General features: G+C 49.6%; 1 long non-coding RNA gene across 1 annotated transcript; it reads right to left on the minus strand.

The window, feature by feature from the left end:
• Positions 1-10,560: 10,560 nt before the first annotated feature.
• On the minus strand, positions 10,561-22,896 carry LOC115306040. Its single transcript, XR_003915146.1, has 3 exons — positions 22,718-22,896; positions 10,849-10,983; positions 10,561-10,714 (listed from the first exon to the last, which is right to left on the minus strand). It is a non-coding gene; the product is annotated as an uncharacterized LOC115306040 (long non-coding RNA).
• Positions 22,897-24,491: the final 1,595 nt, after the last annotated feature.

A 24,491-nucleotide genomic window follows, 5' to 3' on the forward strand; every position in this document is an offset into this window, starting at 1 on the left:
GTGGCTGTCTCGATGGCGATTCTGTTCCTCAGGTGGAGAAGACTCGAGAGGCAGCAGAACTGGGACAGAAGCATGAGCTCAGCTTTGACATAGTGAAGAGCCCTGTGCGCCTCACTTACTGTCACGATGTTGTCCAGTGCTCCATGTGGAGCCCAGGGGGTCTGGCAGAGGTGCCAGGGCAGGGGTGGGGAGGGCTTGGCTGGCAATAAGCCAGTGGTGTTCCCTGCCATTTGGAGAGTGCTTCACACCCTCGAACACATCTCCACTGATTTTACAACCACCTGTGGGCTAGCCAGGCCATCTGGCGTCCTCCTCATTTTATAAGATGAGCCCTCTGTTTCGAAGTCATCTCGCAAGGGTTAGGACCCAGGTGTCCAGACTCCCGGGTCCCGAGATCTTTCTCCTGTTGCCTGTGTTCCGAAGCCTCCTGGCAACCCCTCTAAGGGGAAAAACCCTTCTCTTCCAAAGAGTGTTTGCCATTAACGCCAGGGTGTTGGTGGATGGGCGGGAGGAATGAGCACCTGCAGGTCTGGGACTTTCTGAAATGAACAAGGTCGTCCTCGGCCTTGGAAAGACAAGATGTCAAAGTCTTCTGGGCACAGAGGTTTCCTGGGTGGCTCTTTCTGAGCCATCAGCTGACCTCGGAGCCGCCTTTTCCTGGCACAGAAAACGCCAGTCTGGAAAGATCGCTGCCCACGTCCACTGTTTGTCTGTCTGGAAGGTCTCTAAAGTTACCTTGTGGTGCCAATGGGATCAGAGGTGAGTGGACATGGTGTCATTTGGCAAGAGGGGACAGACCCTCCCCCCATCGGTGCAGCCCATCTCTCCCCTGCAGTGGGGCACGCTGACTCCAGGAAAGAAAGGTCACCTGTCCCCAAGCCCTAACTTGTGCTGACCCTCAGCCAGACTTGAGCACACTGCGGGGGTGGTGTCCTGCAGCCGGGCCCTGACACTAACCTGCCGTGTGACCTTAAGCAAAGCCTTTCCCTCTAAGAACCCCCTGTACCTATTTGAGCAATGGGGTCCCTAAAATCCTCTTTGCTTCTAGAATCCCCCAGCTCCTGTGTTTCAGGAAAAGTCCTCCTTGGGCCATCCGCCAGGCTCAGAGGCCTGGGAAGTATGTCAGTATCCGGGACCCTGGCAGGAATGTTGTGCCCGAGGCGGGGCATTCATACCTCTGTCTCTTTCTAGGCAGGACCGCCATGGTAGGGGAGTAGCCATGCGACTGACAGCCTGGGGGACCCAAACCAGGTGGGCTTTGCCAGCGGCATCTGAGAGGGTGTGGGCATCTGGGATCAAGGCCTTGGCCGCCAACCCACTCCCACCTCACCACGCCCCTTATGAATCGTAAACACACACAGATCTCCTCCTGAGACTTGATGATTAGTGCAGGCCCCGGGTGTCTAGTCCCTTGCGTCCACCTGCCAGGGTGAGGGGGCCAACAAATACCAACATCTCCACAGTCTCGTGAAATCCCTCCTTCCGAGCTGTAGGAGTGTTATGATCTCTCGCTTTGATCACATGAAGAAGTGAAGATGAAGAGGAGTAGGAAATAAGTAGCCAAAGATCACCCAGGTCCTCCTTGGGAGATCTGGGTCCATGGCTTAGCACTTTACCTCCTGTCAGTGCTCCCGGTGTCATCCGTGTGGCTGACAACACCTGTCCTCAGACCCGTGCCAAGTGGGAACCAAGGGCCCTGCTCCTGGAGACACGGATTCAAGAGCACGGGAGTCTGCGCTTCTGACGAACAACCAGAAGCCTTCTCTCCTCTATGCTTCTCAGACAAGGACTTGGAAACTGGCCCCCACCTTTGACCATCACCTGTGGGGACTTCCTGTCTGTGCTGACTTCCATCCCAAGTGGTAGAGTCTCACATCTTTCGCTGTTGGCCCCTTTGGACCACATACCCTGTGGTCTCTTGAGCTGCCAAAGACACTTTCAACCTATGCCTCTGGCCTTTGCCGGTACTGCGCATGCTTAGCCCGCTCTGAGCTTGCAGGGACCTCCGGTAGACTGATAAACCCTGTCAGTCGGGGTGTGTGTCTGTGAGTGCGCCTGTGTGTTACTATCCATCTCTCTTCGTTATGGCTCCACAGAAATAAACTCATAACAAGACAAGTAAAAGCCTCCAGGTGATTCTGATGCCCAGCCAGGCTCAGAAACAGCTCAAGTCTGCCATTTTCCCCCAGCCCCTGTCTCGTGTGGCACAGCGCCGGGTTCCATTACCTGCTCCCTCCCAAGGGTCTCACTGCTCCCCCCCCAGCCCCCTCCGTGTCCCCATTCCTGAAGCCTGGGACCTTTCTGGGGCAGACTGCTTCACTTGTCTGTTTGCCCACATGTCTGTTTGCAGAGCACACATCAGGCTGCGATCCTGGCCTCCCTTGCCCCCAGCTGGGTCGAGAAGCCTCTAGAATGTGGGGGGGTTCATCTCGGTAGTAGCTCACTCAGGAGATCCATTGACAGATCGGACCCCCCTCCCCTCCCAGAGCTGCTTAGTGGCCCTTTCCAAGGGCCGGGTGCTAGCAGGAGCAGCTGGGTGCAGCCACCACAAGGGAACCCCCAGGGTCTGGCAGGGCTGTGGCCAAGAGAGATAGGAGTTAAGGGAGATAGGAGTCAAGGTTGTTCCACTGCTACGGGCACTAGGCCTGGGCTCCGTGAGGCTACGTCCTCAGACGCTGCAATGTGGGAACGGAGGAACATCCTGAAGGTTCCATCCACACAGTGCTCTCCTTGTGCCCGGTCCCGCTGACTTCCCCCTCTTCTGTCAGCAAATGGCTGGCAGGTGCACTGAGGTGTCAGTGAGGAAGAGGAGGCGGTGACTGTGCTCCTCTGGGCCCACAGTCCAACAGAGAAGATAAAATGCTGCTGAGTCTGGGTCCATCGAGATAGCGTCCTGGAGCTGCCGGGAGAGTGAGAGGCGTCAAGAGGAGATGGCATTTGAGTTGGCTCTTTGAGGAGGAAGCTGCCAGCTAGAAAGGTGGAAGGAAAGAGGGAGGTCTAGACGGTGGGCATGCCATGCGCGTGGCACCGACAACGCGGGCCCCAAAGCTGCCCGTGCACCGGAGCCAGACGAAGGGAAAACATTTGAAATCCCTGTGAAGCGATTTCACTCATCCAAGAACCGTATCCCGAGCCCCACTACTCGGAAAGCTCTAGGGTGGGTGCTGCAGGCCCCAAGAGACAAATCAGTCTCTGCCCTAAAGGACATCCAGTCTGGCAAGGAAATAAGGAAAATATTTTAGCTATGGATGGAAACTTCCAGATGACCGGGACCCATTTCCTTTTTTCTAAACTTGCAGAAACAAGAGAAGAGGGTGAGTGGCCTAAGACGAAAAGCCAGTTGGAAAGAGAGCCTGGATCAGACTCAGATCTTCAGATTTCTGTTCCACGTTCTTTTCCCTGCACTGCAACACAAAGCTTGGACGGGGCAGTGGGAGTTGGAGGGAAAGCGTGAGGACTTCCGGCTGGGGAAAGGGTGCTGGTGAGGTACCTGAGCTGGGCCTTGAAAGCCAGGATGGCACAGAGAAACAGGGGTGATCAGAGGCCCTGAGGTGGGGGGTGGGGGCAGGACGGGGTTCCCTGGAACCCTGGCTGGGGTGGTGGGCTGGATCAGTCCTGGTGCCCACCTTCGAAGAAATCTATTTATTTCCGAGCAGTGAGGAAATGAAGAGGCCAGAAGGAGGGAGCCTACTGTGGCCACCCCCTGCTGGCGGCCCTAAGGTAATCCCAGCCATGCCCAACCTGGTCTTTCCAGAATATGTGAACTTTTTACATTCCCCCTGCAGAGTATAATCTTCTGGAAACCAGGGATTTTCCAGATGACACGTGTGCTGGGCACTGAAGGGGATATGGAAATGATTATCTGTGCCCAGAGGATGTGACCCTCTTGACCAGAGGACACAAGTGACTTGAGGCAGAGTGTCCGGGGTAGGAGGAGTGGGTAGGTACAAACACCTAGAAGATGAGGATTACTACTATCCAAAAGCAAAAACAAAAAAGAAAGTAACAGGTGTTGGGGCCCCTGAGTGGCTTAGTCGGTTAAGCGTCCGACTTTGGCTCAGGTCATAATCTCATGGTTTGTGGGTTCGAGCCCCACATCAGGCTCTGGGCTCTGTACTGACAGCTCGGAGCCTGGAACTTGCTTCAGATTCTCTGTCTCCCTCTTTCTCTGCCCCCTCCCACTCACATTCTGTCTCTCTCTTTCTCAAAAATAAACGTTAAAAATAAAGAAGAAAGGAAAAGAACAGGTGTTGGCGAGGATGTAGAGAAATTGAAATACTTGTTAGTGGAAATGTAAAACGGTGTCATTACTGTGACAAATAATACAGGGATTTTTCAAAACCCTAAAAACAGAGTTCCATGTGACCTGGCAATTCCGCTTCTGGGCTAATATCCAAAAGAACTGAAAGCAGGGTCTCAAAGATATATTTTTTTAATGTTTTTTATTTATTTTTGAGAGACAGAGAGACAGTGTGAGCAGGGGAGGGCCAGAGAGAGAGGGAGACACAGACTCCAAAGAAGGCTCCAGGCTCCGAGCTGTCAGCACAGAGCCCGACGTGGAGCTCGAACCCACGAACCATGAGATCATGACCTGAGCCGAAGCCAGAGGCTTAACCGACTGAGCCACGCAGGCACCTCTCAAAGATATATTTTATAGCCATGCTCATAGCAGGATTTTTCACGATGGCTAAGACGTAAACGCACACAAGTGTCCACTGACAGATGAATGAATAAACAAAAATGTGGTTTTGGGGCACCTGGGTGGCTCAGCCAGTTAGGCGTCCAACTTCAGTCATGATCTCACGGTTCGTGGGTTCGAGCCCTGTGTCAGGCTCTGTGCTGACAGCTCAGAGCCTGGAGCCTGCTTCAGATTCTGTATCTCCCTTTCTCTCTGCCCCTCCCCCACTCGCGCTGTGTCTCTCTCTCTCAAAAATAAATTAAAAAAAAATGTTTAAAATGTGGTCTCTACACGCCACGGAATATTATTCAGCCTTAAAAAGGGAGGAAAAGCTAATGCATGCCTCGACACAGATGGACCTTGAGAAGTGCCATGCTAAGCGAAATAAGCTGGTCACAAAAAGATAAACACTGTGTGATCCCACTTACGTGAGGTTACTAGAACAGTCAAGTTCATAGAGACAGAAAGAGGAAAGGCGGGCGTATGTATCTAAAACCACGCCACCGTACAATTAAAAATGGTTAACATAATCGCCAAATTATGGAAAGAGCCCAAATGTCCATCAACTGATGAATGGATCAAGAAGATGTGGTTTATATACAATGGAGTACTACATGGCAATGAGGAAGAATGAAATCATGCCATTTGCAGCAACATGGATGGAACTGAAGGGTGTTACCCTAAGTGAAATAAGTCAGTCAGAAAAAGACAGGTATCAAACGTTGTCACTCATATGTGGATCTTGAGAAACATAACAGGGGGCACCTGGGTGTCTCAGTTGGTTGAGCGTCCAACTTTGGCTCAGGTCATGATCTCATGGTTTGTGGGTTCGAGCCCCACGTCGGGCTCTGTGCTCAGAGCCTGGAGCCTGTCTTCAGATTCTGTGTCTCTCTCTCTCTGACCCTCCCCTGCTCATGCTCTCTCTCTCTCTCTCTCTCGAAAATAAATAAAACATAAAAAAATTAAAAAAAAAAGAGAGAAACGTAACAGAAGACCATGGGGCAAAGGAAGGGGAAAAAATAGTTAAGAGAGGGAGGGAGGCAAACCACAAGAGACTCTTAAATACAGAGAACAAATTGAGGGTGGATGGGAGGGTGGGGGAGAGGGGAAAATGGGTGATCGGCATTGAGGAGGCCACTTGTTGGGATGAGCACTGGGTGTTGTATGTAAGCAAATTTGACAATAAATTATATTTATAAAAAATGGTTAAGATGACACAGCGCCTCTGGGTGGCTCAGTCTGTTAAGCGTCCGACTTTGGCTCGGGTCATGATCTCTCAGTTCGTGGGTTCGAGCCCCACGTTGGGCTCTTTGCCGACAGCTCGGAGCCTGGAGCCTGCTTCAGATTCTGTGTCTGCCTCTCACTCTGCCCCTCCCCCACTCATGCTCTGTTTCTGTCTCAATAATAAATAAAAACATACAAAAATTTAATTAAAAAACCAGTAAACATAAAAATATGTATATAAAATGGTTAAGATGATAAATTTTATGTCGTATGTATTTTACCACAATAAAAAATTTGAAAAAGAAAAAAAAAAACAATGAGAGATTAGGGGTCAGCAAACATTTCCTACAAAAAAGCCAGATGTTAAATACTTTCAGTTTTCCAGGTCACACTATCTCTGTCACAACTAGGCAATCCCTTGATTCTACCAGTTTGGCCTAGAAGCAACCACAGACAATGAACACACAAATAAGCATGGCCAACTTCCTTTAAAAGTTTATTTACAAACTTAAGTGGCGAGCCAGACTCGCCCATGGGCAGTAGTTTGCTGATCTAGGCGTCCACACCTATATCTTGACTTTCCACGAAGCCCTGATCGCTGGCTCTAGGTTTGTGAGACTCTAAGTCTTTTTAAAGATTTTCAAATGTTTCTTTTTGAAAAAGAGAGACAGAGTGCAAGCAGGGGAGGGGCACAGATCCGAAGAGAGACACATGATCCGAAGCAGGCTCCAAGCTGTCAGCGCAGAGCTTGGCCCGGGGATCAAACTCACAAACCAGGAGATCATGACCTGATCCAAGATCAAGAGTCAGGTGCTTAACCGACTGAGCCCCCCAGCCCTCAATCCCCACCCCCGTAAGTTCCATGGTAACTTGTAGTCTCTTGTCAGGCAGGGTGCAAACAATTTCCCTCAGGTAGAAAAGATCATTCCAAAGCTTAAGGATTTTTGCCCTGGAGGGCAATACTAGTTCTGTATCAGACTTGTCAATCCTATTCTAGCAATTTCTATAAATACTTTGGTCTTCAAATTCGCCCAGGAGGCATCTTGGCTCTCCTGCTTGTTCCCTCAAGAAGGAGTTAAATAAATCTCTGACGCACGTTCTTTCCTTAAAAGCAGAAAAAAAACTATAAGAAATCCAAAAAGAGGGTGATTCAAATTGCTGGGGAGATCAGGAAAGGCTTCTTGGAGGCGGCAGCATTTGAGAAGGGCCTGGAAGGTGGAGAAGGCTGGCTGGCTTGGGGGGCTGGAACCGGTCAGCGGCAGCTGGGGAAGTGGCACAGAGCTGGGACAGAAGGGAGCCAGCACCCCAGCACGCCGGCTGAGAATCTCTTCCAGTGGACAATGAGTGGCTCGGGGGTCTCCGACCCCATTTCCAAGTCCTCACGTGGCCCCCTGCCCACGCCAGCCTGCATCGGGGTTGATGCCGCTAAGGATAGGCCATGGAGAGAGGTGGACCTTGGAGTGGGGCCCCAAACCCAGCGCTGCTGATGGCTGTGCGATCCTGATTTCATTTCCCTTTTTTTTGTTTGTTTATTTATTTATTTTGAGAGAAACAGAGGGAGAGAGGGAGAGAACATGGGTAATCGGGGGAGGAACAGAGAAAGAGAGAAAAAGAGGAAGAGAGAATCCCAAGCAGGTTCTGCACTGTCAGGTTGGAGCCCAATGCGGGGCTCGAACTCACAAACCATGAGATCTTGACCTGAGCCAAAATCGAGAGTGAGATGTTTAGCTGACTGAGCCACCCAGACGCCCCCTGATTTCACGTAACCTCTGCATCTCAGCTTTCTCACCCGCAGACGAGGATAATAATAACTGCCGATCAGGTAACCCACTGACTCAATGGCCCTGGAGGGGACATGCCTTCGTGTCTGGTTCCCCACAGCTCAGATCACACCTGGGCTGAGGGCCACGTCCCCACCCTCACGGGCAGAGGCTGTGCCACAAGCACTTGTTCCCTGGCTGGGCAGGGCGTGGGGGACAACGAGGCCCAAGGGAGGGGCTTGACCTAGCCGGGCAGCCCGCCGCTGCTGCCTCACGGGGTCATCCTCTCTCTCTGACCGGAAACAGTTGCTGAGTCCCGAAACCGTATTTTATATTTATAGAGCCAGATGTTCTCTTTCCTGGCAAACAACAACAATTAGGAGGTTCTCGAAGGAACTCTGAGCGTACATAGCAACGTACCCAATGGGAGCCCACCGTACCCATGATCGGACTCTGGTTCCAGGGGGAAAGTGACTTGCAGGGCATCTAGAAGTCACTGGTGGGGTTGGGGCTCGGGCTCCATGGCTTAGTTGATGGTGACTGCTGTCACCCACTTCCTCCGCTGCCTTCATATCAACACCAGCCTGCACGGGGGGCCATCAGACTGGGACCGTAAGTAAAATGGTCTCTGAGATTGTTTCCAGGCCGCCTCCAGTGACACCACGGTGCGTCATGGTGGCTAAAGAGGCTCCAGGTACTGCTGACAGCGTCCAGTGTCCCCGACTGAGCCCAGGCAGCGGGGAGGCGCTGGGCGTGGACGGCCACCTCCGTCTGCGTTCTGGGGAGATTACTGCCTCCTTTGCTCTCAGACTCTGATTTGCTGGCCCCGGTGGCACCACAAGCCAAATGCCTCAGGAGGTCCGGTCCCGCTGTGACTGTGGCTGCTGATTTGTTCCCTGGCTTCCTGCCGATCAGGGCTAATTCCTGAAATTTGAAAACTCAAAGTCCTTCTCGGGGCAGGAACGGACCCTGGCCTGAGCCGAGCAAGCCCGTCTGCAGCTCTGAGGATGTGAACGCACTCCCGCAGATCACTCGCTGCGTGGCGGGCAGAGTCACAAGGCGCAGATCAACAGCCAGGAAAATCAGTGTGAAACGCTGGCCTCGGAATGGGCCGCTCCATCTCGTTCCCCAGCGGTGGGGCCGGCAAGAGATGCCCTCTACAGTCTTGGTGGGGGGGCTCTTAGGCTCAGCCTCTGGCTGCTGCCCCTTCTAGAAGGGGAATGGTTTTATCGGGCTCCCTTTTTCACCCTTCCACAGCTTCTTTTGTGACCTCGGCATTCATGGCCAGGGGCAAATCCCTGCAAAATCCTTCTGAACGTTTCCCTAAGGAACAATTCACGAGCCAACGAGCGATTCCACTCCTAGACAGATCCTCCAGAGAAGAGAGCATGTGGGCCCAACAAAACGCCAAGCACGGAACAGTCAGGGGAGCTTTATTCGCAATAGCCCCAAACCAGAAACATGACAACGTCCCTCAACGGTAGGAAGCATAAACACATGGTGATATGGTCCCACAGTGGGACAGCACTAGACAACAAGAAGAATTGATGATTCACAGTGATGATCAAAAGAAGGCAGACAGAGGGGAATCTGGATGGCTCAATCAGTTAAGCGGCTCACGGTTCATAGATTTGAGCCCCGCGTCGGGCTCTGTGCTGACAGCTCAGAGCCTGGAGCCTGCTTCAGATTCTGTGTCTTCCTCTCTCTCTGCCCCTGCCCTGCTCGTGCTCTGTCTCTCTCTCTCTCTCTCAAAAATAAATAAAGCATAAAAAAATAAATAAATAAAAAAGAAGGCAGACAGACAATATGACACGTGTGACATTCCGTTTAGGTGAGATCCAGGAACAGCCAAAATGATTCAAAGGCGATACAGTGAGAAGAGTGGTGTCCTTGGATGGGGGGTGGGGGTGGGGGCCGCCCAGGGCATTGCAAATGTTCCTTGTCTGGGTGGTAGTTGTGTGTGTCTGTGATAGTGCATGTGCGTGTGTGCGTGTAAACATCTTCAAGTCGTATGCTTAAGATGTGTGTATTTTACTATATGTATATTATGCCTCAATTAAAACAATTAAAGGACCAACGGCCTCGAGGTTCATGAGTTTGAGCCCCGCATCAGGCTCTGCACTGGCTCTTGTGCCCTCTCTCTCAAAACAAACAAACAAACAAAACAATCAAAAGACTAAATACATTCAAAATTTGTCCTCTAAGGTGTACATTCTGGCTCTTTTCCCACGAATGGAAGCATCCGGCCACACTTGGCTTTCTTGTCAGCTGTATGCTGGGTTGGGCGGGTCCCTACATGCCTTTCCAGAGGTTTCCTGCTCTGAACTGCGGCCTCCTCCATGACCGGCCCACAGAAGCACCCGCTTCTCTCTGCCTTCAGTCCCCTTGACCTCTTGTCTTCCCACATAAAGTGCCAAGGGAGAAAAGAGCAGGAAGGTACGGAGCCTAGAACATGGGAAGGCCGCATGAAGGAGTGAACATCTGAGCAGAGCCATGGCGGAAAAAAGTCTAAGAGGATCTGTGCTCTGCGGGTAACTCTGCAGAGAGAAAGGCAAAGGAAATGGTCATGTTTTACTCTACATATTTCTGTAATGGTTGAAGTTTTTAATTTTTTTTAAAAAACGTTTATTTATTTTTGAGAGAGAGATGGAGACAGAGTTTGAGTGGAGAAGGGGCTGAAAGAGAGGGAGACAGAGACTCTGAAGCAGGCTCCAGGGTCCGAGCTGTCAGCACGGAGCCGGATGCGGGGCTCGAACTCACATACCGTAAGATCAGGACCTGAGCCAAAGTCGGAGGCTTAGCCGACTGAGCCACCCAGGTGCCCCTGATGCAAGTTTTTAAATGAACATGAATTATCTCTATATTAAAAAAAATAATAACACATATTCACAAGGCTCATGTAGTCCAACCATCTCAGTAGTTAAGGTATGGGCAGAGGTGGGAGTGTTTTGCCAAAGGTTACATGAATGCTGACGGCCGGCCAGGGCTGGTCATCAGGCCCTCTGGTTACCCGTGTCTTGCTCTTTGGAACTTGTTTTGTACACGACCTGGCCTGGAATTACAGTTGAATGCTCTTGGTTACTGATAATTTTGTTTGTTTTTCCGACTGAGATTTTCTTTCAGGGTACATAATACATTAGCTCAGGCCACCATAACAAAACACCATGCACCCAATAGCTTACCTACCAGGAATGTGTTTTCTCACAGTTCCGGAGACCGGAAGTCTAAGATCAGGGCGTCAGCCTGGTGAGATTCTGGTGAGGAATTTCTTCCTGGCTTTCAGATGGGGCTGCCTTCTTGCTGTGTCTTATATGGTATTTCCTGGATGCAGAGCAAGAGGGAGTTTAAGCTCTCTGGCATCTCTTCTTACAAGGGCACTAATAGCATCAGACCAGGGCCCCACCCTCATGACCTAATTACCTCCCCCAAACCTCACTGCAAATACCATAACATTGGGGGTCAGGGCTTCAACACATGACTTGGGCTGGAGGGACACGCACATGAGGTCATCACATGCAGACATATCCCTCCCAGATACAGGACAAAATTACGAATACTTCATCCTGGACACTTCGCACCCCCCCCCCAAACTTTATTTAGTTTAATCAACAAACATTTATGGAGAGCCTACTGTGTTCTAAGATCTTAGGATACATCCGTGAACAAAAGGACACAGACCTCCGCCCTCACGGATTCCTTTTTACTGTCCGCGGGCCCCAGGGCTTAGGCCTTGGTTCGCTTTCTCTTGTGTTAATCTACTTTCACTCTCTGGGTGATCTCATCCGGTCTCACAGCCGGCTGTAGACAACGTGTGTATGACAAAGACTCCTACATTTCTATTTGCGGCCCCATCGGTCCCAACTCCATCTGCCTACTCAGCACCACTGCTTGGTCGACCAGTATCTGTAGCAGGTGCTGTGGGATGCAGGCTGGATTTCTTCCCTTCAGGCCCTAGACACTCATTCCTGCGGCTGTAGGGAGTGTTGCCTGCTCACAGCTGACCTTCCACAGGGATCGCCTCAGCTGAAGGGAGCTGCCTCACCCACTCAAGAGACTGGCTGAGGTAGCAAACTAAGGCTCAGTCCTTCTTGCTTCAATTCAAGTCAACCTTAAGAAGACATTCCAGGGACGCCTGAAAGGTTAAGTGTCCAACTCTTGATCTGGGCTCAGGTCATGATCTCACGGTTTGTGAGATCAAGGCCTGCATTGGCTTTGCGGAGCATGGAGCCTGCTTAAGATTCTCTTGCTCTCTCTCTCTCTCTTCCTCTGCCCCCTCCCCTGCTCACACACATACTTTCTCTCTCTAAAAAACAAAAAACAAACAAAAAAGAACTCATTCCAGGTCAGGTACGTGGCATGTGGCCATTGAGATGGCAGATAAGCTCTCTTCTATCCTGTCTGGAAAGATGAAGGAAGCTGTCCACACTCACAACAGCATCCATTATGGTCTAGCCCCAGGGCTATGTTAGCTCTCTTTCCCTGTCATCAAATTGACTGAAAGGACTTGGACCATCTGGACATTCTGCAGACTATCTTGTTGATCCGATACATCGACGAACAAAAGTGAAAAGTGTATTGGAGTCTCGACAAGACGTTTGTTTCAAAGGATGGAAGATAAATCCTATGAAGAGTCAAAGGCCCAGTTAAAAACGCGTGACCACGCACACACACACACAGATACTTATAGCAACTTAGTTCATAATTGCCCAAACTTGGAAGAAACCGGGATGTCCTTCGGTAGGTGAATGGATAAACAAACACCCAGACGATGGAATATTCCTCAGTGCTCAAAAGAAATGAAGTATTAAGCCATGAAAAGACATGGAAGAAGGTTAAATGCACTCAGTGAAGGAGGTCAGTCTGAAAAGGCTCTATACTGTGTGATTCCCACTATCTGACATCTGGAAAAGGCAAAGGTATGGAGGTGGGGAAAAGATCAGTGGTTTCTAGGGCTGGGTGGGAAGGGAGGGATGGACACGTGGGGCACGGAGGATTATGAGGGCAGGAAATGACTCTATGATAACGGTAGAGACGTGTCTTTTCACATTTGTCCCAACCTCCAGAATGCACAACACCAAGAGTGGACCCTAATGGAAACCATGGACTCTGGGTGATTATCGTCTCTCGATATAGGCTCCTCAATTGTAACAAACGTACCACTCTGGTGGGGGCTGTTGGCAATGGGAGAGGCTGGACATGTGTGGGTCGGGCGGATGTAGGAAGTTGTTGTACTTTCTGCTCAGTTTTGCTGTGAACCTGAAACGTCTCTGAAAAATAAAGCCTATTTTTTAAAAAGTCAAAGGCTCACCCCGTCAGTGAAATTTTTAGGGGTCCTGGAGCATTTAGGACATCCTTTTTAAAAAAAATATTTTTAAGAATGTTTGTTTTGGGGCCCCTGAGTGGCTCAGTCGGTTAAGCAGCTGACTTCGGCTCAGGTCATGATCTCACGGTTCGTGGGTTCGAGCCCCGCGTTGGGCTCTGTGCTGACAGCTCAGAGCCTGGAGCCTGTCTTCGGATTCTGTGTCTCCCTCTCTCTCTGACCCTCCTCTGCTCATGCTCTCTCTCTCTCTCTTTAAAAAATAAGTAAAACATTAAAAAAAAAAAGGAGTATACGTACACTGATGGACAGTGGCTAATGGCGTGGCTGGTCGGTCATGGGGTCTGGAGGGTAGAGATATTGGAAGATAGGGGACAAAGAGGCATGTGGGAAACCCTGTGGTAGTAAGTCCAAAGTGTATCTTTGAATCGCATGTTGTCCCCTATCAGAGAGCATCCCCTATGGAGGAGGCACCAAGCACTTATGAGGTCAGAGTCACCCAGTCAGTCCATGTCAGCCAGTCCCGGTCATCGGCCATTCGGGTGCTGAGACCATTGTGTGTGAACAGAGTCATCATGGTGGCCAAGATTATACGTGAGTTCAATCCTCTGATGTCACTGTTGACCATCCAACCCGGCAGCAGACACACAGGTGTGTAAGAGCCAGCCTGTAAAGCTTTGGGACAGCCAACTGTTCACCTTTCAGGAGTTTTTTTGAGTCAGCTGACATTATGTTGGAAGCTTGGGATTGGCCACGGTGGGAATATTTACAGGTACTGAGGAATCAGCAGACACTACAAGTCAGGACCCCCTCCCCCCATGGCCCCTGCTCATATTTTTAAATATTTACCCAACATACTTTAGTCAATAGAGACCAAAGCTGAGCCCTTGATACAGTTCTATCCCTTGAGAACACCAACCGGCCCCTTGGGGCTAGTTGGTTACACTGGATTTCTTCCACCTGGAAATGGGCAGCAATTTATCTTGACTGAAATTGACACATGAGGGGCACCTGGGTGGCTCAGTCGGTTGGGCGTCTGGCTTCGGCTCAGGTCATGATCTCACAGTTCATGGGTTTGAGCCCTGCATCGGGCTCTGTGCTTGACAGCTAGCTCGGAGCCTGGAGCCTGTTTCAGATTTTGTGTTTCCCTCTCTCTCTGACCCTCCCCTGCTCCCGCTATCTCTGTCTCTCAAAACACACACACACACACACACACACACACACACACACACACAAAACCACTGAAACTGACACATGAATCAAGGCCTTTTCTGCCAACAGGGGCCCACCCAACAATATTATCTGAGGGCTTAAGGTCCAACTCACTACCACAAGACCCCACGCCATCTAGCATGGGACTAACGGATATACATTAGAGCAAACTGGGTGTCCCAGTGGGCACATGACCAGAGAACCCACTGGCCCGATCACACAAGGCAACACCTAGAAGCTGGTGACCTCAAGAGTGATGAAACAGCTTTTTGAAGGTACAGCTGAGCGATCACCTTGTAGATGATGCTCTTCAGAGATGAGGTGCCATTCTCCAAGATGCGGCACACACCCCAGATCAATACCCTTTATTAGGTGCTGTGTTTCCAACACGCAGGACACAGGGATCCAAGAATCAAGAGGTGGAAGTATGAGAAGCCTTGTTTACCATCAGTCTTGGTGACCCAATTTGGGGGAATTCGTGGGTCCAAATCCTAGAACTCTGAGCAATATGGGCTTAGAAGTTCTGGTTCCCGGAAGGAGAACACTTTCTAGAAGAGTCAGCAAGAGTCCGATAAAACTGCAAGCTATGGTCTGTCCCTGATCACTCTGGGATCCCACAGAAAAAGAAGAAACTAAGTCCTCATCCCAACAGGGCTAACTGCCCCCATTCATCATAAAGAGATAGAACGTATACTGTACACCAAGGGCAAGGAAAAATTTGGCACCACGTAATCCACTGAGGGCATTTGAGAACACTTTGCCCAATTTCCCAGCTCAGCTTCCCTGAGCTAAAATTTACATACAATAAAGTTCACTCCTTTTTAGCGAACAATTGTATGTTTGGACAAATATAGAAAATAACGTAACCACTACCATGATCACATTACGAAACATTTCCACGTCTTGCCAAAAGTTTCCCCATACGCCTTTGGAGTCCAATCTCTCCTCCTACCCCCTGGCCCCTGGCACCTCACTAAATACTTTCTGTCGCTGGTGTTTTGCTCTCCTGGGATTTCTTAATACTAGGAATCATATGGTATGTATTTTTTTGTGTCTGACGTCTTTCATTTAGCGTCGGGCTTTCAAGATTCATCCACTCTGTTGCCTGTTGCAGTAGTTTGTTCCTTCGGGCTGCTAAGTAGTATTTCGTTGTATGGATACATCTCACTTAGTTTCTCCATTTACCGGGCACCAGACACTCAGGCTGTTTTCAGTTTGGGGCCATTATCAATAATACATGGGGCACCTGGATGACTTTGTTGATTAAGCATGAGACTTTAAAAAAATTTTTTTCTTTTTTTAAAAAATTTTTTAATGTTTTTATTTATTTTTGAAAGAGAGAGAGAGAGAGAGAGAGGGAGAGAGAGAGACCTACAGCGTGAGCAGGGGAGGGTCAGAGAGAGGAGTCACAGGATCTGAAGACAGACCCCAGGCTCTGAGCTGTCTGCACAGAGCCCGACGCGGGGCTCGAACCCACGAACCGCGAGATCATGACCTGAGCCGAAGCCAGACGCTTCACTGACTGAGCCACCCAGGCGCCCCGGAACATTTTTAATTTTAACAAAATCCAATTTGTCCATAGTTTTCTCTTAGATAGGGTTCATGCCATCAAGAGTAGTCAAGAAATCTCCTAACTCGGTCACTAGAATTTTCTCTTGTGTTAGTTCTAGATTTTTATTGTTTTAGCTCTTACATTTAGGTTTATGATTCTTTTAGTTTTCGTTTTTAGATGGGAAGCACTTCCTTATCCATTTTCTGGAAGATTTTGTGTAGAATTGGCAATTTTTTTTCCTTAGATGTTAGGTAGAATTTACCAGTGAAGCCACTTGGGCCTAGTGTCTGTTTTGTTTTTTTGAGGTCTTTTTATGGGATAGCTTCAAAACAAATAAAACAAAAAACAAAATTAAACAGAAATCCATACTCTATTTAGAGTTCCTTAGCGTTTTATTTTTTAATTTTTTTAATGTTTACTTATTTTTGAGAGAGACAGACGAGGTGTGAGCTGGGGACGAGCAGATGGAGAGGGAGACACAGAATCCGAAGCCGGCTCCAGGCTCCGAGCTGCCAGCACAGAGCCAGACATGGGGCTGGAACTCAGGAACCGTGAGATCATGACCTGAGCTGAAGCCGGACCCTTAACGGACTGAGCCACCCGGGCGTCCCAGAATTCCTTGGTTTTAACCTACCGTCCCTTTCTGTGTGAGGATCTTATCCAAGACACCACACGACATTCATTCATCATGGTCCCTGAGGCCCCTCTGTGATAGTTTTGCAGACTTTTCTTGTCTTTGATGACTGACAGTTTTGAGAAGAATTGGTCAGATAGTTTGTAGACCATCCCTCAGTTGGGATTTATCCGATGGTCTTCTCATGATTAGACTGGGGTTCTGGATTTTGTGGGAGGTAGACCACATATAAATCAGCTCTGGCAATAATTATCCATGATTTAAGTTCCCCTAATAAAAAAGGCTCCGAATGGGGTCAAAATGAGAGTCAAACTATTGGGAGACTCACCTAAAGCAAAATGATTCCAAAAGGTTAAATTAAAAATTAGCGGGATGCTTGGGGTGCCTGGGGGGCTCGGTTGGTTAGGCGTCCAACTTCATCTCAGGTCATGATCTCACGGTTCCTGAGTTCCAGCCCCGCATTGGGGTCACTGTGTGGCGCCTCCTTCAGATCCTCTGTCTTCCTCTCCCTCCGCCCCTCCCCCACTCTTTCTCTCCTCACTCTCTCTCCAAAATAAACAATAAAAGAAAAAACTGTCGAGGTGGCAAATGCAAAATGAAAAAGGCAATTTTAATATCAGACAAAGCAGAAACTCTCATTCAATGTCAGAGACACTGTCGTTTTCAGATGTACTGAAAACTCACCTCTCTGCCCCTCAGAGCTTATGGGGGAGGGAAGGATGTGGGGGCGGCCTGCTGGAAGGGCTCCAGGCAGGACTGCCAGGGACCCGGCTCACCCAAGTGGCTAGGACAGATGGTGTCCTTCCCTTGCCCCAGACCACAGATGATTGGAGGTTGCTTCTGCTTGTTCTCCTTCCCCTCTTTGGTTGTTGTGGTTGAAATTTGTGTTTCATCAGTGTTATTGATCATGTGCCAAACCTCCCAGGCATGGGAGGTGTGGGTGGCCCTGACTGAGTCCCTGCTCCAGGAAACACGGTGAGCCCACCTTGCCCCCTGGTCAGCAGAGGGCACTGTAGGCGGTGCCCCCAGAGGGCTGCTCCTACCTGTCCTGTTCTCCCCCGGGGAGGAGGGTGCACTCAGAGAGGAGGGCAGGGCGTCCTGCTTTGACCCTCTCCTTCACAGGAGAGCCCTTTCTAAGTCTGGCCCTCCCCCCTCTTCCTAGACCAAGGGGCTCAACCATTTTAGTCCTCAGTTTCTCTCTCTGAAACACAACCCTTCCTTTGCCCTACCTTAGTTATACAGATAAAGAAAATGCCAGATAAAGTTACTCTGGCCCCCTGCCCCCTTTCTGTTCCTCCCCCACTCACACTCTGTCTCTCTCTCTCAAAAACAAATAAACATTACAAAAAAGTTAAAAAGAATTTTTTTAGCAAAGAAAACCCTTTTGTAACTATGACGGATGTTCTGAATTTGAAGCAAAATCTCCTCTATTTGTCAGTAGCTACTGAGGGTGAGGGATGGGAAAGTTAACCATCTTGCTTGTGCAGCGAATTAGAATTTAAAAAACCCAGATCCTCCTACTCATTATTCTCTGTTCCATCCACTTAAACACTGTCCCTCTCCCTGTTAATGTTTATTTAGGTGTGATAACGATCTTGGTGGGTTGTTTTTTTTTTTAATCTATAAGAGATACTTACCAAAATATTTATATAAGATGTTTTTTTTTTTATGATACCTGGGATTTGCTTCAAAATACCGTGGAGAAATACATAGGATGAAAGAGAGCTGGTTGGGGTGTGAAATCGGTGGCGGTGGGGAGAGGTCCACGAGCGCTCCTTCACTATCTTACTGTCTCTCCTACTGTAGGAGCTTGACGTTTTTGGTCATAAACGGTCAGGTGAACTGTTTTTCCCTCTTCTTCCACACACTAATCTCTGACCCTCTCCCCCTCACACACATCTGATCACATTTTCTGATAACATCTAATCTCAGTCTGTAAGCCAAGCGCTGGGGTCGTGGAAGGGCAAAGGGAACGACAGCAGGACAGGGAGGAAAGACAGGTGACGCCCATCACCTATGGAGGGTGTAATGCCCAGAATTCGGGAGTCCCCCAGAAATGAACCACCAGAGTCCAGAGTCAAAGCCAAAAAGCAAGGGTCGTTTATTGCAGGTTAGAACCCGGGCCTCTGCTCACTCCAAGCTGGTGGAACGGAGAGAGCCAGAGAGCCCCGAACAAAGGTGGGGTAGGACTTTTATGAGTTTGGGAAGGGGGAGTTACAGGAAATTGCGACATAGGTACAGTGATCCAATTAGTATTATACAATATTATTGACAGCAGGTTTAACCATTCACATTGCCCAGAGTACTTGTTACTTTTGGCGGGACCCAATCACAACATTTAGAGTATTGACCAATCACAGAGTGGGCCCAGGACCCTCACGTAGGGCGTGACTAGGACCTTCCTGTAGGGCGTGACTAGTCTTAACCTCCATCTTTAGGCCCCCCCCCAGAAATGTTAATGGTGTTAGCTGCCTTCAAGGTCAGAGGGGAAACCCGAATCAAATCTGCATCCTTACAAGGGAAGACGCAGGGGCCAAGATGGCAGGGCTCCCCAGGTCTGTGGAGCACAGGCTGGGGTTTAACTGTACTTGGGAACTTTGCTGCTGGCACCTCGCCCCGGCGACTGACCTGTCAACCAAGGAGAGCTTGTCCAGCCAAGTCCAAGGAGAGCAAACCCACGGTCTGCCTACTCACTCCTAAAAGGGTTCAAAGACTCTGAAGGAAATGGCAGAAAAGGCACATTGGCTTTTTTCCCATCTGCAAAAAGTGTGGACTTCCGTGAGGCTTAGAAAGAAGACAAATGTGTGTCAAGAGAAGATGAGGAAAAATAATGAAATACGGTGAAGCTCCCACCAGCCAGGAGAGGTTGCCCAGAAGCTGTGAGGCAGGGCTTAACAAGAACAGCAAGTTCTAGACCAATGGTAAGAGAACCAAAGAGCTGCCCACAAAAAGATCTCCAACTTTGGTATGGAAAAGTGTAAGTAAAGTTAACTGACATCCAATAAATTTACAGGCAAAATGGTGTTACAATTAATATCCCTAGAAGAGAGTTCTTACAAATGAATGAAAAAAAAAAAAGAAGACTATCATCCCAGTAGAAAAATGGACAATGGATATGAACAGATAATTCAAGAAGTAAAAAAATCATCAATGACACAGGAAAAGATGTCCAACCTCATTAGTAACCAAAGAAATGCAATATTAAATAGCAACAAGAAATATTTTTGGTCAATCATACCGACAAAGATCTCAAAAATAGATAATATTTGAAGTTTGTGAGAAAGTCATTACCAATAAACAGCTACCTAAGGTGGTTTTGTTTGTGGAGGACAATTTGATAATATATAACTAAATTTAAAATGTATATGGCGGGTTCCTGGTTGGCTCAGTCAGTGAAGCGTCCGACTTCGGCTCAGGTCATGACCTTGTAATTCGTGAATTCAAGCCCTGTGTCAGGCTCTGTGCTCACAGCTCAAGGCCTGAAGCTTGCTTTGGATTCTGTGTCTCCCTCTCTCTCTGACCTTTCCCTGCTTGTGCTGTCTCTCTCTCAAAAATAAACAAACATTTAAAAAAATAAAATAAAATATATAAGGGGCGCCTGGGTGACTCAGTCGGTTAAGCATCTGACTTTGGCTCATGTCATGATCTCGTGGTCTGTGAGTTCAAGCTCTGCGTCGGGCTCTAGGCTGACAGCTCAGAGCCTGGAGCCTGCTGCAGATTCTGTGTCTCCCTCTTACTCTGCCCCTCCCCTGCTCACACTGTCTCTCTCTCTCTCTCTCAAAAATAAACATTAAAAATTTTTAAATGTATATAGATTTTTAAAAAGTTGTTTATTATTCAATAGAGAGAGAATCTGAAGCAGGCTCTGAAGCTGGACTCGAACTCGTGACTGAGATCATGACCTGAGCTGAAACCAAGAGTCAGACACTCAACCAACTGAGCCACCTAGGTGCCCCTAAAATGTATATGGGTTTTGACCCAGAAGTTCCCCTCCTAGGATTTTACCCTAAGGACACAATGTGTCACGTGCACAAGAATGTACACTCAAGGCTGGCTGTCTGCTTTAGGAGCACAAGTGGAAACACTCAGAGGTCCTCCATGGGAACTGCTTTCTCTTTGGCCCTTTCCATAAACTTACAAACATGCTGACATCCTTCGTGTCTGTGACCTGCCCCCCAAGTGAAACCCTGTTGCCTTCATTTCACCGGCAACCTTCCCAAAGGGTCCTCTGCGTTTTCCTCCACTCCTTACCTCCCCGCCCACTACACCTGTGTCCGCCTGCACCACGCCACCGTCCGCCGACCATCCGTGGTCCCGTGTGGCAAAGTATAACAGACTGTTCCCAGCCTTTTGGAAGTGTCTAATTTTTTAAAATGTTTTATTTATTTTTGAGAGAGAGAGAGAGAGACAGACAGTGTGAGCAGGGGTGGGTCACAGAGGGAGATACAGAATCCGAAGCAGGCTCCATGCTCTGAGCTGTCAGCACAGAGCCGATGCAGGGCTCAAACCCACAAACTGTGAGATTGTGACCTGAGCCAAAGCCGGACGTTTAACCGATTGAGCCACCCAGGCGCCCCTGGGAGTGTCTAATACTGTTGCCAGCTTTCTCCTTTGGGAAATGTGCGGTTCGCCAGGCTGCCATGACCCTGGGCTCCCCTGCTTTTCCCCCTTCCACCCCGATGGCGCCTTCTCAGCCGCCTCTGCTGGGGCTCCCCTCCCTCAGCCCAGCGCCACACTGCGGACCTTTCTGAGGTCTTCCTCCCAGCACCCCCTTTTCACTCCCCGTGGTCTCCCTCCGGCAGCTCAGCTCCTCCTTGGCTAGACCTCTCTCCCCAGTTGCTGACTGGACACCCCTGCCTGGGTGTCAGCCCATTTCTCAGACCCAGAATACCCAGACCCAAACTCGTCATGGTCCCTTTGCCTGCTCTGCTCTCCTTGTGACCTTCTGCCGGCCAAAGGCACCACTGTTTGCCGGAGACAAAAAGTCACCGTTGGCTTCTCTTGCTGCCTTGCCACCTTCAGTCAACATTGAGACCCGTTCATCCACGTCATCCCACTCCTCCCCCGTCACTCCCTCCAGACCACAGGCCATTCTCACACTGCAGCCAGAGGGCTCCGCCAGGGCAGGTCTGAGCATGTCCCTCTGCTGCTTAAAACTGTTCCCGATTTCTCATTTCCATTAGAAAAAAGTCCAAATCCAGGCAGAGTTTACAAACCAGGGCAAGACTAGCTTCTTTCTTATCGCTTCCATCTTGCCTCCAGCCATTTTTACTAACAGTCCAGTCCCAGAATGGGCGACCTTCCTTCCTGAGTTCTTAGGTACCCGCCCCTTCTCCTACCCATGTGGTATAAGGGTCTTTCTTCACCACTGTCTTGCATCTGTTCCTCCCAGAAGATGGATCTCATTACACAAACCTGCAAGGGAAACTACTAGAACAAATGTCAAGGCTGACCTATCCCTGGATGACTTTTCTCCAGAAGTCCATTGACAGGGAAGAAGGAAAGAGAGGTACAGGGACAGGGACAGGGAGGAGGAGGGGGAGAGAGAGAGGGAGACGGGGAGAGGGAAGGGAGGAGGGAGAGGGGGAGACGGAGGAACAAATGTCAAGGCAGGAGAAGGGAGAGAGAAGGGAGAGAGAAAGAAACAAGTCTTCCTCACTAGCAGAAAGCCTAGGGCCATTTTTTCACACAAGTGGGTGAACCAAGGCCCGTTAGTCATCAGGGTTCCTGAGCCCCTGCTTTCCTCCTTTCTTTCCAAACACAGTCTCCAGAGATTGACCAAAGGCTAGGGAAGGGCCTCTACAGCCACTGATGAAATCCACCCTCTGCAAAAAAGCCTTTCAGGAAGACTAATGGCCAGGCCTTAGGGGCCACAGCTCACGGCCAGAAAATAGTGAGGAGGTTATTATGGAATTTTGACAAGCTTTGAGGGAACGCTAATGAGGAGAACTCCAAAACTCACAGTGGAAATGCTCTGACGCTGCATCCAGCCACGCCTGCCGGCCCCTCCTCCTCCACCCCTACAAAACCCATGCCTGTTCTGGAGCCTCTGGCGTCCAGCAAATCATGTCTTCTGAATCAGTCGCGGCCTCCTGACCCCCCAGACTTCCCCAGACCCCAGAAATCCAGGCGTGCTCTTCATCTGCACTACAGAAAGAAGCTCCAGCCGAGCTCAACTCCCCCCGCCCCGTAAAGCTTGCTTCAGGCAAGTCGGGTTCTGTCTGACTGCTGGTCTGGACGCACAAAGCCAGACCTGGTCACTTCCATGAGTGCAGGAGGCCCACAGCCCCTAGCCTGCCTTGGCCGTGCCCGGGAGGGCCTCGGAGAGTTCCGCGTTCACCTTGGGATTCTGAAGCTTGTTAAGACCGAGCTGCTAGACCTTCTGCAAAGTTGCTCCCTTGTCAGAGGGGCCCCGGAGCCACCGTGGGTTTGTTCCTTCGGCCAGGGATCGCAGAACCAGATTGACGTCAAGCTTCAGAACCTGCTGACAGCCTACACTCCAGGGCAGTGTGGCACTGGCCATGACCTGCAATGACGAACGCTCACTGTGAGTGCCCAGAGAACGGGGGAGTTTTCCTGCCCATCAGGGCACCGCGGGGAGCCCAGTGACAGTCAGGGTCCCATAGCTGTGCCTCTTGGAGGAGGGGTAGGGGGTGAAACTGCTGAGGCTCTGCCGGCCACAAGGGAAACTTGACCCATGCGCAAGCTCTCCTGTCTCCATCCTGATACTCCAGTAGGAGAGTCTCCGAGGCAGAGGACTCCGAAGGGTGCTTGCTCATCCTAACAGTCTATTCCCGTGAACCCTTTCAGGGGCTCATTCCCAATGCGGTTCCAGAATTGCAGGAGTGGATCACTGCCCCGTGTACACATTCATTCCTGAGCATGGATAAGCCAAACACACTATTAGACATTGGAAGTAGAGGTTGAAGTCTTGAAACATGCTTGACTATATGCTCCCAAGGCCTCTCTGCTCCTAAAGGCTAATGGGAGGACATCAGGGCCAAGTTTAAGCGTCCCAGAGACCTGGAGAATGGAGGGCTGCCCTTTAACATTTACCCATGAACCAGCAGCCATAATACCTGAGCTTCTTAAGAAATATGAAGAACATGGGACACCTGGGTGGCTCAGTCAGGGTTAAGAGTCCGATTTCAGCTCAGGTCATGATCTCATGGTTCATGGGTTCAAGACCCGTGTCGGGCTCTGTGCTGACAGCTAGCTCAGAGCCTGGGGCCCGTCTTGGGATTCTGTGTCTCCCTCTCTCTCTCTGACCCTCCCCTGCTCACAATGTCTCTCTCTTTCTCTCTCTCTCTCTCAAAAATAAAAAACCTAAAAAAAAAAAGAAAAGAAAAAGAAATATAAAGAACTATTCCCCTCCAGATATTTTAATCCTGAATGTGAAGTAGGCAGAATCCCAGCTTGAGGACTGGAGAGATTAAGCAAATACCTTTGGGCCGTGGAGGTAAGTGATAAAGCTAGCCGCAGAGCTCCCTGAAGCACGTGCATGCTCTTTCTTTCATGCCTCAAAGCCTTTCAGGAAAAAAATATTCTTAATGCCAGCCCTGGGACTTAGAAACGCTGTGCAAGATAAGGCTCCTGTTGGGAGCTTGGGGCAGGCTGGGGGTGGGGAGTGGCTGCTTACCGGGTATGCGGTTTCTTTTCCGGGTGACAGAACATTTCGGAGCTAGAGGTGACCTTGCACAATCTTGGTAATGTGCTAAATGTGCTAAATGCCACTGATTCTACACTTGAAAGCGGTTCATTTTAAGTTATGTGAATTCTACCTCAACTGAAAAAAGAAATAAAGAAACAAAAGGGTTGCTTTAATAGGCTGGGCGTGGCGGTTCCTCCTCTCTCTCTGTCAAGGAACTCATATGGTTGCTAAGACAGCAAGGGATGGAGCTTTCTAGCGGATAAATCCTCTGCTAATTTTCCTGAATAATCTGTCTCTGGAAGTTTCTGACACATCAGTCTGAAAACTTGGGCCATAAGTCTTGGTGCTGTAGAGCATGTGGGGAGGCCCAGCCTCCTATTACCAGCCCGACCATTGTTACAGGAAAAAAAAAAAAAAGGAGAAAGAAACCCCACTAAGACGCCTCTGGAGAAGTTTGCTTTAA

The sequence above is a fragment of the Suricata suricatta genome, chromosome 11, assembly GCF_006229205.1.
Source record: "Suricata suricatta isolate VVHF042 chromosome 11, meerkat_22Aug2017_6uvM2_HiC, whole genome shotgun sequence".
In the NCBI taxonomy this organism is placed as follows: Eukaryota; Metazoa; Chordata; class Mammalia; order Carnivora; family Herpestidae; genus Suricata; species Suricata suricatta.